Source organism: Procambarus clarkii, unplaced genomic scaffold (assembly GCF_040958095.1).
Source record: "Procambarus clarkii isolate CNS0578487 unplaced genomic scaffold, FALCON_Pclarkii_2.0 HiC_scaffold_95, whole genome shotgun sequence".
NCBI classification, from domain to species: domain Eukaryota; kingdom Metazoa; phylum Arthropoda; class Malacostraca; order Decapoda; family Cambaridae; genus Procambarus; species Procambarus clarkii.
Genome location: NW_027189128.1, coordinates 3,062,412 through 3,074,633, shown reverse-complemented (window position 1 = coordinate 3,074,633; position 12,222 = coordinate 3,062,412). Strand labels below are relative to the sequence as shown.

Here is a 12,222-nt window from a genome sequence, read left to right as displayed (position 1 = left end):
AGTGCTGCACCCCTCCAGGTAATTTCATCAAATTAAAGACAATTTCTACCAATTTTACCTAAATTTTGTTGTGTATGGCACAACCAAAAGCCCAATTTCCCAAAGCTTAAAAAAAATAGCCCAAGCTAAATTTATTTAAATTTACTCCAGTTTAAAGACAAGTCCACCAAAAGTTATCTCCAATTATAAACAAAAAACTAAAACTGAATTTAAATGTAACTAATCAGGGGCTACACACAAGGGGCATAACTGGCAATCCCCTCACAGTGTTCAAGAGAGAACTGGATAAGCACCTTCAAAGGATACCTGATCAACCAGGCTGTGACTCATACGTCAGGCTGCGAGCAGCCGCGTCCAACAGCCTGGTTGATCAGTCCGGCAACCAGGAGGCCTGGTTGACGACCAGGCCGAGGGGACGCTAAGCCCAGAAAGCACCTCAAGGTAACCTCAAGGTAATCATATGAGAATTATGATTCCCCCCCCCCCCCCCCAGAAATAGGCCTGATTTGTTCAAGCCAAAGCCCAATTCACCCGAGTTTTCTCTATCTCATCTAAAAATAACGTTCATTTCCAATGCCCAGTATCCAGCCACCACATATTCCCCATTCCCAAGACCATTTCATAGTGTTAGTGCTGTGGCCATCTACCTAATTTCATCCCAACTAATGACAATTCCCTATTAAATATAGGGAAAAATATGTCAAATCATATCACAGCCAAAGCCCATTTCACCCAAGTTTCACCTATCCCATACAAATTTAATGTGCATTTTCAATATCCAATATCCAGTTGCCCCATGTCATGCCCTATTCCCAAGACTATTTCATAGTAATAGCGCACTGTCCTTCCAGCTATTTCCAAATATCGAGATGTGCTTATATATCATCACTCCTAGGAAACCATTCCTATCCTATTGCAGCCAAGGCCAAATTTAGCCATATGTATCCCAATTTACGCCAATTTCCACCTAATTTATGACAATTTATCCCAATTTAATCCAATTTCCACCTAATTTTGCCCCATTTTATCCTAATTTAATCCAATTTCCACCTAATTTTGCCCCATTTTATCCTAATTTAATCCAATTTCCACTAAATTTACCCGAGTTTGTCCGTTTCATAGCGTAACCAAAGCCTAATTTGACCAAGTTTCACCTATCCCATATAAATTTAATGAGCATTTTCAATATCTAATATCCAGGTGTCCTATGTCACGCTCTATTCCCAAGACCATTTCATAGTAATAGCGCAGTGTCCATCCAGCTATTTCCATATATCCAGATGTGTTTATATATCTTCAATCCTACGAAACCAGACCTAACCTAACACACAGCTAAGGCCAAATTTATCCCAATTTAATCCAATTTCCACCTAATTTGATCCAATTCCCGCCAAATTTACCCGAGTTTACCATTTCATAGCACAACCAAAGCCCCAATTTGACCAAGTTTCACCTATCTCAATTAAATTTAATGTGCATCTTCAATATCTGGTCGCCGAAAGTGATGTTTTTGCATCAACCCAACCGCCCTTGCCCATACCTCTGATACCAAGATCTTGGTTCCATATATGGTATCTTATTCTTGGGACACAGCCAACCCATCCCAACCTAACCTCTATTAACTATTAGTTTTATGGCCATTTTTCTCTACATCAGTTCAAACACAACCCAACCTCATATAAATGGATTTGAACTCCATTTGTTCACATGTTCTTAGCAAACATGATAAGATTCGCCATATCTCTATCACTAAATAATCAAATTTTCCTTAACCTAGCCTATAACCCCCCCCCCCCCCCTCCAATTGGGACAAATTTGTGTTAAATTTGGGTCATATTAGGCTAATGTGAAAATATATTCCTACTTTAATTCTTTAACATCCATAATTAGCCAGAATTTCGTATGATGAGGACCGTGATGCTGGTGGTGTGGAAATGGTAAGGTGAGGACCATGATGCTGGTGGTGTGGACCTGGTATGGTGAGGACCATGATGCTGGTGGGGTGGACCTGGTATGGCGAGGACCATGATGCTGGTGGTGGTGTGGACCTGGTATGGTGAGGACCATGATGCTGGTGGTGGTGTGGACCTGGTATGGTGAGGACCATGATGCAGGTGGTGGTGTGGACCTGGTATGGTGAGGACCGTGATGCTGGTGGTGTGGACCTGGTATGGTGAGGACCATGATGCTGGTGGTGTGGACCTGGTATGGTGAGGACCATGATGCTGGTGGTGGTGTGGACCTGGTATGGTGAGGACCATGATGCTGGTGGTGTGGACCTGGTATGGTGAGGACCATGATGCTCGTGGTGGTGTGGACCTGGTATGGTGAGGACCATGATGCTGGTTGTGTGGACCTGGTATGGTGAGGATCATGATGCTCGTGGTGGTGTGGACCTGGTATGGTGAGGACCATGATGCTCGTGGTGGTGTGGACCTGGTATGGTGAGGACCATGATGCTGGTGATGTGGACCTGGTGTTGTGAAGACCATGATGCTGGTGGTGTGGTCCTGGTATGGTGAGGACCATGATGCTGGTGGTGTGGACCTGGTATGGTGAGGACCATGATGCTGGTGGTGTGGACCTGGTATGGTGAGGACCATGATGCTGGTGGTGTGGACCTGGTATGGTGAGGACCATGATGCTGGTGGTGGGTCAACAGGCATATGAGCAACCTTTAATCGAAGATTGTCAAAAGGATTTCTTTATATAATTTGGCAAATGCTATCTTTTCTAATATTAGTTTCTCCTTTATATGTTACAAAAATCATTTTTTTCATGTTTAAACGTCAAATTCAAGTACATTACAAATATACATTTTGAATGTTGTTTCATAGTTATAGGAAACAATCCTAAAAAAATTAGTTACACGAAGATATATTAGATTATTATTTCTTTTGATGTAGATTATATTGACTTATATATCACGATTTGTTCCCTTTATATATTAAAAAAATCATATACATATATTAATTTTTATATCATTTTGCAACATACAATAATATTAATTATAAATGTTGTGTCTGAGTTGAGTGAAAGGTGTTAAAAATATTTACTTCGGTGTACAAAACATTTATAAATAAAAATAATAACACTATTTGCTAACTTATATATTTAATAATACGGTTTTTTATGTTAATCACCAATTGGTGAGTACAACTACATGACTGCAACTGAGAGAGTGCAAGTAGGTGAGTAGAACTAGGTTAATAAAATTATATGAGTGTAACTAAGGGAGTACAGCTAGGTGAATACAACTACATGACTACAACTAGTCGGAGTACATGTAGGTTAGTACAACTTGGGCACTACTAGGTGAATACATGTGGGTGAGTATAATTACACAAGCTATGGAGGAGTAATTGCAAGTAGGTGAGAACCACTAGAGAAGTAAAAGTAGGTGAAAACATCTAGCGAATTAAAAGTAGGTGAAAACAACTAGCTTAGTTCAACTAGGTGAATACTTCAAGTGAAGTGAAGTAGAGTAGTATTGGTAGGTGAGTACAGTTAGGTGAGTATACAGTTAGGTGAGTACAGTTAAATGAGTATATAGTTAGGTGAGTACAGTTAGGTGAGTAGAGCTAGGTGAATACAGCTAATTAAGTTGGTACAATTTGGTGAGTACAATTAGATGAGTGCATCTAGGTGAGTACAACCAGGTGAGCAAATCTGAGTACATCTAGGTGTGTATGTGTACTCATCTATTTGTACTCACCTGTTTGTGCTTGTTGGAGTTAAGGTCTGGCTCTGTGGTCCTGCCTCTCAACTGGTGTACAGGTTCCTGTGCCTACTGGGCTCTATCATATCTACACTTGAAACTGTGTATGGAGTCAGCCTCCACCACATCACTGCCTAATGCATTCCATTTGTCATCCACTCTCACACGAAAAAAAATTCTTTCTAACGTCTCTATGGCTCATTTGGGCACTCAGTTTCCACCTGTGTCCCCTAGTGCGTGTACCCCTTGTGTTAAATAACCTGTCTTTATTTACCCTGTCAATTCCTCTGAGAATCTTGAATGTGGTGATCATATCCCCCCTAACTCTTCTGTCTTCTAGCAATGTGAGGTTTAATTCTCGTAGTCTCTCCTCGTAGCTCATACCTCTCAGTCGGGGTACTAGTCTGGCGGCAAACCTTTGAACTTTTTCCAGTTTAGTCTTATGCTTGACTAAATACCGACTCCATGCTGGGGCTGCATACTCCAGGATTGGTCTGACATAGGTGGTATACAAAATTCTGAATGATTCCTTGCACAAGTGTCTAAATGCCGTTCTTATGTTAGCCAACCTGACATTTGCTGCTGATGTTATCCTCTTGATATGGGCTTCAGGGGACAGGTCTGGCGTGATATCAACCCCCAGGTCTTTCTCTCCCTCTGACTTTTCAAGAATTACATCTCCCAAATGATACCTTGTAACTGGCCTCCAGCTCCCTACACCAATCTTCATTACATTACATTTGCTTGGGTTAACCTCTAACAACCATTTGTTCGACCATTTTTTTAGTTTGTCTAGGTCTTCTTGAAGCCTCAAGCAGACCTCTTCTGTCTTAATCCTTCTCATAATTTTGGCGTCGTCAGCAAACATTGAGAGGAATGAGTCTCTACCCTCTGGGTAGAGACGTATATCAGAAACAGAAACCTTTACGTATATCAGAAACAGGATAGGACCGAGTACAGAGCCCTATTGGACTATACTGGTGACGTCACGCCAATCGGAGGTCTCACCCCTCACTGTAACTCTTTGCTTCCTATTGCTTAGGTATTCCCTTATCCACTGGAGCACTTTACCAGTTACTCCTGCCTATCTCTTCAGCTTATGTACCAGCCTCTTATGGGGGACTGTATCAAAGGCTTTCCGACAGTCCAAAAAAATGCAGTCCGCCCAGTCTTCTCTTTCTTGTTTAATCTTTGTTACCTGATTGTATAATTCTATTAAGCCAGAAAGGTAAGATTTACCCTCCCTGAACCCACGTTTGCAATTTGTCACGAAGTCCCTTCTCTTCACATGTGTTACTACATTTTTTCTCACGATCCACTCCATCACTTTGCATGGTATCCAAGTTAAGGACACTGGCCTGTAGTTCAGTGCCTCTTGTCTGTCACCCTTTTTTGTATATTGGGACCACGTTAGCCGCCTTCCATATTTCTGGTAGGTCTCCCGTCTCCAGTGGCCTACTATTCACTATTGAGAGTGGCAAACAGAGTGCCTCTGCACTCTCTTTCAATACCCATGGTGAGATCCCGTTTGGACCAACAGCCTTTCTCACATCCAGATCCAACAGGTGTCTCTTGACCTCATCTCTCGTAAATTCGAACCCTTCATAGGCCGCCTGGTTTACTGCCCCCTCTCCTAGCGCAGTGACCTCACCAAGTTCTATTGTGAAGACCTCCTGGAACCCTCTTGTTGAGTTCTTCACACACCTCTTTGTCATTCTCTGTATACCTGCCCTCGCCTGTTCTAAGTTTCATTACCTGTTCTTTCACTGTTGTTTTCCTCCTGTTGTTACTGTGGAGTAGCTTTGGATCGGTCTTGGCTTTGCTTGCTATATCATTTTCATAATTTTTCTCTGCTTCCCTTCTCACCCTGACATACTCATTCCAGGTTCTCTGGTATCTCTCTCAGCTTTCTGGTGTTCTGTTATTTCGGAAGTTCCTAAACGCCCTTTTGTTCAGTTCCTTTGCTTCCATACATGCCCTGTTAAACCAAGGATTCTTCTTTTGCTTTTCGGATTTTTCCCTTTGGGCCAGGATAAACCTGTTTACTGCCTCCGGCACTTTTGGGTGACATAGTCCATCATGTCATGTACAGACATAGCTCTGAGGTCTGTGTCCCATGGTATATCCCTTTGGAAACTTCTCATCCCTGCATAATTCTCCTTTCGGTACGCCAGCCTTTTGTTTTCTAGTTCTTTTTTGGGGGAGATAAGTCCTAGTTCTACCAAGTGCTCAAAGATCAATACACTGTGATCACTCATTCCCAAGGGGGCTTCCATATGAACTTCCTTTATATCCCACTTATTGAGGGTAAATATCATAACAAGCATAGCAGGTTCATCCTCTTCTGTCATTCTTGTCGGTCCCTTGATGTGTTGACTTAGAAAGTTTCTTGTTGCTACGTCCAGCAGCTTAGCTCTCCATGTATCTGGTCCTCCATGCTGATCTCTGTTCTCCCAATCTATCTTCACGTGGTTGAAGTCCCCCATGATTAGTAGTCCAGATCCATTCGTACTAGTGAGAGATATGCTACGGGAGAGGAACTATTTGTTCCGGATAGCGAATCTTTAACAACAACATAGTGAGACACACTGTTCTTTCTACTATGTTAATGGTGGCCATGTTGTTTCTGTCATATTCCTGTCTGGGACTTCTGTCATTTGATAGTGGGTTATATATGACTGCGACTATAAGGTTTTGTCCTGCAGTTGCAAAGGAACCTGTTATGTAGTCACTGAAACCTTCACAGCCCTGAATAACCATCTCCTCAAAATCCCAGCTTTTTCTTACCAGCAGAGCTACACCACCACCTCCTCTTCCTTCTCCCTCTTTCCTCACAACACAGTAGTCCTGTAGAAACTTTGCATTTGTTATGGTTATCGTTAGCTTTGTTTCTGTGAGTGCTATTATGTCTTGGTTTTCTTCATGTACCCATTCTTCAAGTTCATTTGTTTTATTTGTAATCCCATCTATATTAGTATACGTTGCCTTGAGAATAACTTTCTTCTGTCCCTTCTCATGTTCCCTTCTTGATGAGCGTTCTGCTGATGGGGGAAGCTGTTCCATGGGCGTGAAAATTTATGGGGTGGGTAACAGGGTCTCAGAGGATACTGGAGTGAGGGGTGGGGGGTCAAGTGAAGGGGGGGACAGGGAGGGTATGGGATGAAGGGGGAGGGAGGACAGTGGGGGAAAGGGGGACTTGGTGGGAGTAGAAGAGGGGCAGCAAAGGTGGAGTGGGTGAGGGGGTGGGGCAGGGAAAGGAGGCTGAACATTTGAGTGGGGGCAGGGAGGGCTCGGGGTAGGGGAGGTTTCTATGCAGAGGAGGGTGGTGGAGTTGCCCTCCCCTCTGGTGTTACTGGGTTGCTGGTTGTGGGATCGCCCTCATCCCTGGGGATGTTGTGTTGGGAGCTGTGTTTTCCTGGTTTTCTCCTCTCGCCCTGCGCTTCTTCTTTGCTTCTGCAGCCATGGCTCTCTCCTCCCTTGTCATGTCTCTCTGGAGGAATACTTTTTTTTAATTCTTCCACATATTGCAGGTGGCTCTTCCTTGTTAGAATCTTCTCCTTTGTGGCCTCGTTTGCAAACACTATCTTTAACACACGGTCTCTGTCCTTGTTGAACCAACCCATCCTGAAAACCTTCTCAATTTTATGTTCAGTCCCTTCCATCTCTAGCCTTCTTAGTATTTCATTCGCTGCTTCTCTGTCCTTATCATTCCATTCTGTTCTATTGGAGCCTTCCTGCTCTTTAATACCCACAGCTACCACTGATCTTTTTCTTTCCAGCAGCTGACTAGAGGGCTTTGCTGCTTCCTGTGAGGTGGCTGCTTCCATGGCGACCTCCCTCCCTGTGGACATTACTTCCTTGTTCTATTTTAGCATTTCTGCAAATGTTGCTTGTACTATGGCAGTCCCTTCCAATGTACTATTTTCATCTTCTCTTTGAATGATTATCTGAGCCTCCATCTCAGTATTGTTCTCTTTAAGGGTTTTAATCTCCTCCTTTGCTGCTGTCAACTCGCTTTGCAGGTTGCTTATTGTATTATTCATTTCCTGCATCTCTCTTCTGATATCCTCCAAAAACATTGAAAAAACTTCCTTCATTTGGTCACATTGAATTTTTCCTGTTCCTTGGAAGTCCTCGCTGATATGTTTGTCCCTGTTCTTTCTATGTCTTGATAGGGTTTGTCAGAAGGGGAGAGAGAGAGAGAGAGAGAGAGAGAGAGAGAGAGAGAGGGAGAGAGAGAGAGAGAGAGAGAGAGAGAGAGAGAGAGAGAGAGAGAGAGAGAGAGAGAGAGAGAGAGAGAGAGAGAGAGAGAGAGAGAGAGAGAGAGAGAGAGAGAGAGAGAGAGAGAGAGAGAGAGAGAGAGAGAGAGAGAGAGAGAGAGAGAGAGAGAGAGAGAGAGAGAGAGAGAGAGAGAGAGAGAGAGAGAGAGAGAGGAGAGAGAGAGAGAGAGAGAGAGAGAGAGAGAGAGAGAGAGAGAGAGAGAGAGAGAGAGAGAGAGAGAGAGAGAGAGAGAGAGAGAGAGAGAGAGAGAGAGAGAGAGAGAGAGAGAGAGAGAGAGAGAGAGAGAGAGAGAGAGAGAGAGAGAGAGAGAGAGAGAGAGAGAGAGAGAGAGAGAGAGAGAGAGAGAGAGAGAGAGAGAGAGAGAGAGAGAGAGAGAGAGAGAGAGAGAGAGAGAGAGAGAGAGAGAGAGAGAGAGAGAGAGAGAGAGAGAGAGAGGGAGAGAGAGAGAGAGAGGAGAGAGAGAGAGAGAGAGAGAGAGAGAGAGAGAGAGAGAGAGAGAGAGAGGGAGAGAGAGAGAGGAGAGAGAGAGAGAGAGAGAGAGAGAGAGAGAGAGAGAGAGAGAGAGAGAGAGAGAGAGAGAGAGAGAGAGAGAGAGAGAGAGAGAGAGAGAGAGAGAGAGAGAGAGAGAGAGAGAGGAGAGAGAGAGAGAGAGAGAGAGAGAGAGAGAGAGAGAGAGAGAGAGAGAGAGAGAGAGAGAGAGAGAGAGAGAGAGAGAGAGAGAGAGAGAGAGAGAGAGAGAGAGAGAGAGAGAGAGAGAGAGGGAGAGAGAGAGAGAGAGAGAGAGAGAGAGAGAGAGAGAGAGAGAGAGAGAGAGAGAGAGAGAGAGAGAGAGAGAGAGAGAGAGAGTCCCTCCAGTGTTGAATAGTTCATCCCTGTCCACCCGGTCGATTCCCCTGAGGATTTTGTAGGTTGTGATCATGTCCCCCCTTACGCTTCTGTCTTCCAGTGTCGTAAGGTGCATTTCCCGCAGCCTTTCCTCGTAACTCATGCCTTTTAATTCTGGGACTAGTTTAGTGGCATAGCTTTGAACCTTCTCCAGCTTCGTCTTGTGCTTGACAAGGTACGGGCTCCATGCTGGGGGCCCGCATACTCCAGGTTTGGTCTTACATATGTGGTATACAAGATTCTGAATGATTCCTTACACAGGTTCCTGAAGGCTGTTATGATGTTAGCCAGCCTCGCATTTGCCGCATACGTAATTCTTTTTATGTGGGCTTCAGGAGACAGGTTTGGTGTGATATCAACTCCTAGATCTTTCTCTCTATCCTTTTCATTAACTACTTCATCTCCTATTCTGTATCCTGTGTCTGGCCTCCTGTTTCCACCGCCTAGTTTCATTACTTTGCATTTACTCGGGTTGAACTTTAACAGCCATTTGTTGGATTATTCGTTCAGTCTGTCTAGCACATCTTGGAGAGGTACTCGTCAGTGCTTACCAGTATAATAAGAAGAGCAAAGCGTTCCTGTTATGAGAATAGATTCAAAGAAGCAAAAGGAAACATGAAAAGCACATGAAGAGCCATCTCTAACATTCCAGGAGCTAAACAAAATCCACATAACAAGATAAAAATCTTGAAGGATATTATACATATGCAACAGACCTTGAAATAACAAATTAATTTAATAGCTTCTTTTCATCGATTGGTGCTAACCTTGCCCAAAAAAATCCCACAGACCCAGACACATGTTACCACAAATCTTTCAGGTAGCTATCCAAACTCTCTTCTCTTCTCACCGATCAGTACTACAGATGTTGTGTCCATTATTCACTCACTAAAAACAAAGCTGGGAACATTAGTGAAATACCATCGGTGGTATACAAGAGTGCCTCTCATGCCCTTGCACCACCCATAACTTAGCTGTTCAATATATCTCTAGAGTATCTTACCGTCCCTGACATCCTTAAAAAAACAAGAGTAACGCCAGTTCATAAAGGAGGTAACACGGTAGACATAAAAAATTACAGACCCATATCAAATGTACCTTTATTATCCAAAATATTTGAAAAAAGTATTTACAAACAGCTCTACTCCTATCTCGTAAAATTCAATACACTAAGTCCCTGTCAGTTTGGCTTCCGCTCCCAATAGAGTACCAATGATGCAATTGTTAATCTGCTTGACTTGATCTACTCAGCCTTTGACAAAAGTGAGTTTCCGATTGGACTCTTCATTGACCTGAGAAAGGCTATTGATACTGTTTACCATAACTACCTCTTACTTAAACTCCACCATTATGGAATCCGTGGCCTTGCCCTGAACTATATCCGATCCTATCTTAGTGATAGACACCAATGTGTAGCCATCAATGATATAACCTCTCCTACTCTACCACTAACCGTAGAGGTGCCACAAGGCAGCATCCAAGGACCCTTCCTGTTTCTTATATACATCAATGATCTGCCTAATGTCTCTAACATGCTTAAACCTGTTTTGTTTGCTGATGATACTACTCTCATTTACTCTGACCCTGAACCCACTCTTATTAAATAATGTTGTAAACGATGAATTAAAAAAAATCCACTTACGTATGTCAACCAAGAAACTCACACTAAACATAGAAAAGACCTACTACATCTTATTTGGAAGCAAATCAACAAATGCAATTCGGGTTCAGATACATAATGTAAACATTAGCAATAAAAATGATGGAAAGTTCCTTGGCCTATACCTAGACAAGAGACTCATCTTCAGCACCCACATACAACACATAACTAAATAGGTTTCTAAAACTGTTGGTATATTCTCTAAGATTAGATATTATGTACCCTACTCTGCTCTCCTCTCACTCTATTATGCACTTATCTATCCCTATCTTACTTATGGTATCTGTGCTTGGGGATCAACCTCTGCAAACTATCTCAAGCCCATCACCACCCAGCAGAAATCTGCTCTCAGGATAATAACAAACTCTGCTTTCAGACAACACACAGTTCCCCTGTTTAAATACCTAAACATGCTAAACATAAATTCACTCCATACATTCTCTTGTGTCAATTACATTTATAAAACCCTTTTTTTAAGTGCAAACCATGTTCTGAAACTCTTCCTGGACAGATGTAATAGAACACATAATCACCACACCAGACATAAATATATCTTTGATATCCCCAGAGTCAAACTAAATCTGTGTAAACACTCTATGCAAATATAGGGACCTAGACTATGGAACTCACTCCCTAATGAATTGAAAAGCTGTCCAACTTTTGCCTTATTCAAAAATAAAACCAAAAAGTACCTAATTTCATCTTCATAGTCTTCTACCTAGAGCTTTATCGTCGCTCTGTTTCTAGAGCTACCCAATCCCCCATTCTTTGTACCTAAGGCATATTTTTTACCATTGTGATCTTAGATCATCTGATATCAGGGTTATTGTATTGAGTACATATTCTACTGCATTATTTCTTGTAATGATCCTCATATTGTGCTTCAGTGAACCAATGTATAACCCTGAGATGTTTTCCGAATTGTACCTAATAATCCTTGTTCATTATTGTGTATTGTTATTATTGTGTATTATTCTAATCTGCTTTTGTGTCAAAAATTCTTGCAATGTACCTGTAACTTTCTTTCTCTCAATTTTACTGTTATTATTCTACTTAAAATCATCTGTACTTGTAAAGTAAAGCTGTAAAGTACCTGTAAACATTATTTGTCAATTTTACTGTTAGTTCTCTAAAAATTATCTGTTAGTTTAAGGATCTATTGCTCTAAGGTTAGTTTAAGGACTTGCCCGAAACGCTATGCATGCTAGTGACTTTACAAGAATGTAATTTCAACTTAAACTCTATGTTCTCTGTTAACCCCCAATGTACTTTCTTGTATATATATAAATAAATAAATAAATACATAAATAAATAAATAAAAGATTCAGGAACTGAACCCCATAGTTCGTTAACTAAACAAGTGGCAATTTGTTGAAGCTAGTTAAACAATTGTTAATGTTTTATACACATGTGCATACATATACAGACGTTTACATAAATACATATACATATCGATACTCTATTTTATGTCACAAATGATTCAACAAGAGGCTCACAACGGTCACTATACAAGGCACTCTACATCTATGGTGAGTCACACAGTTACTAGTCTTGCTCCACACCCACCCAACTGGGCGGCAGTTTTACAATCATGGGCATGCTTTCCCTACAGTAAACAAATTTTGGATATTTCGCTAAGATTCCCGGCAGTACATCATTATGAATGAAGTACTTAGAC

General features: G+C 42.0%; 1 protein-coding gene across 1 annotated transcript in view; it reads left to right on the top strand.

Annotated features, from left to right (window-relative positions):
- Window positions 1–12,222, top strand: part of LOC138360095 (uncharacterized) — a 157,184-nt gene that overhangs the window by 55,499 nt on the left and 89,463 nt on the right. The window lies entirely within an intron of this gene.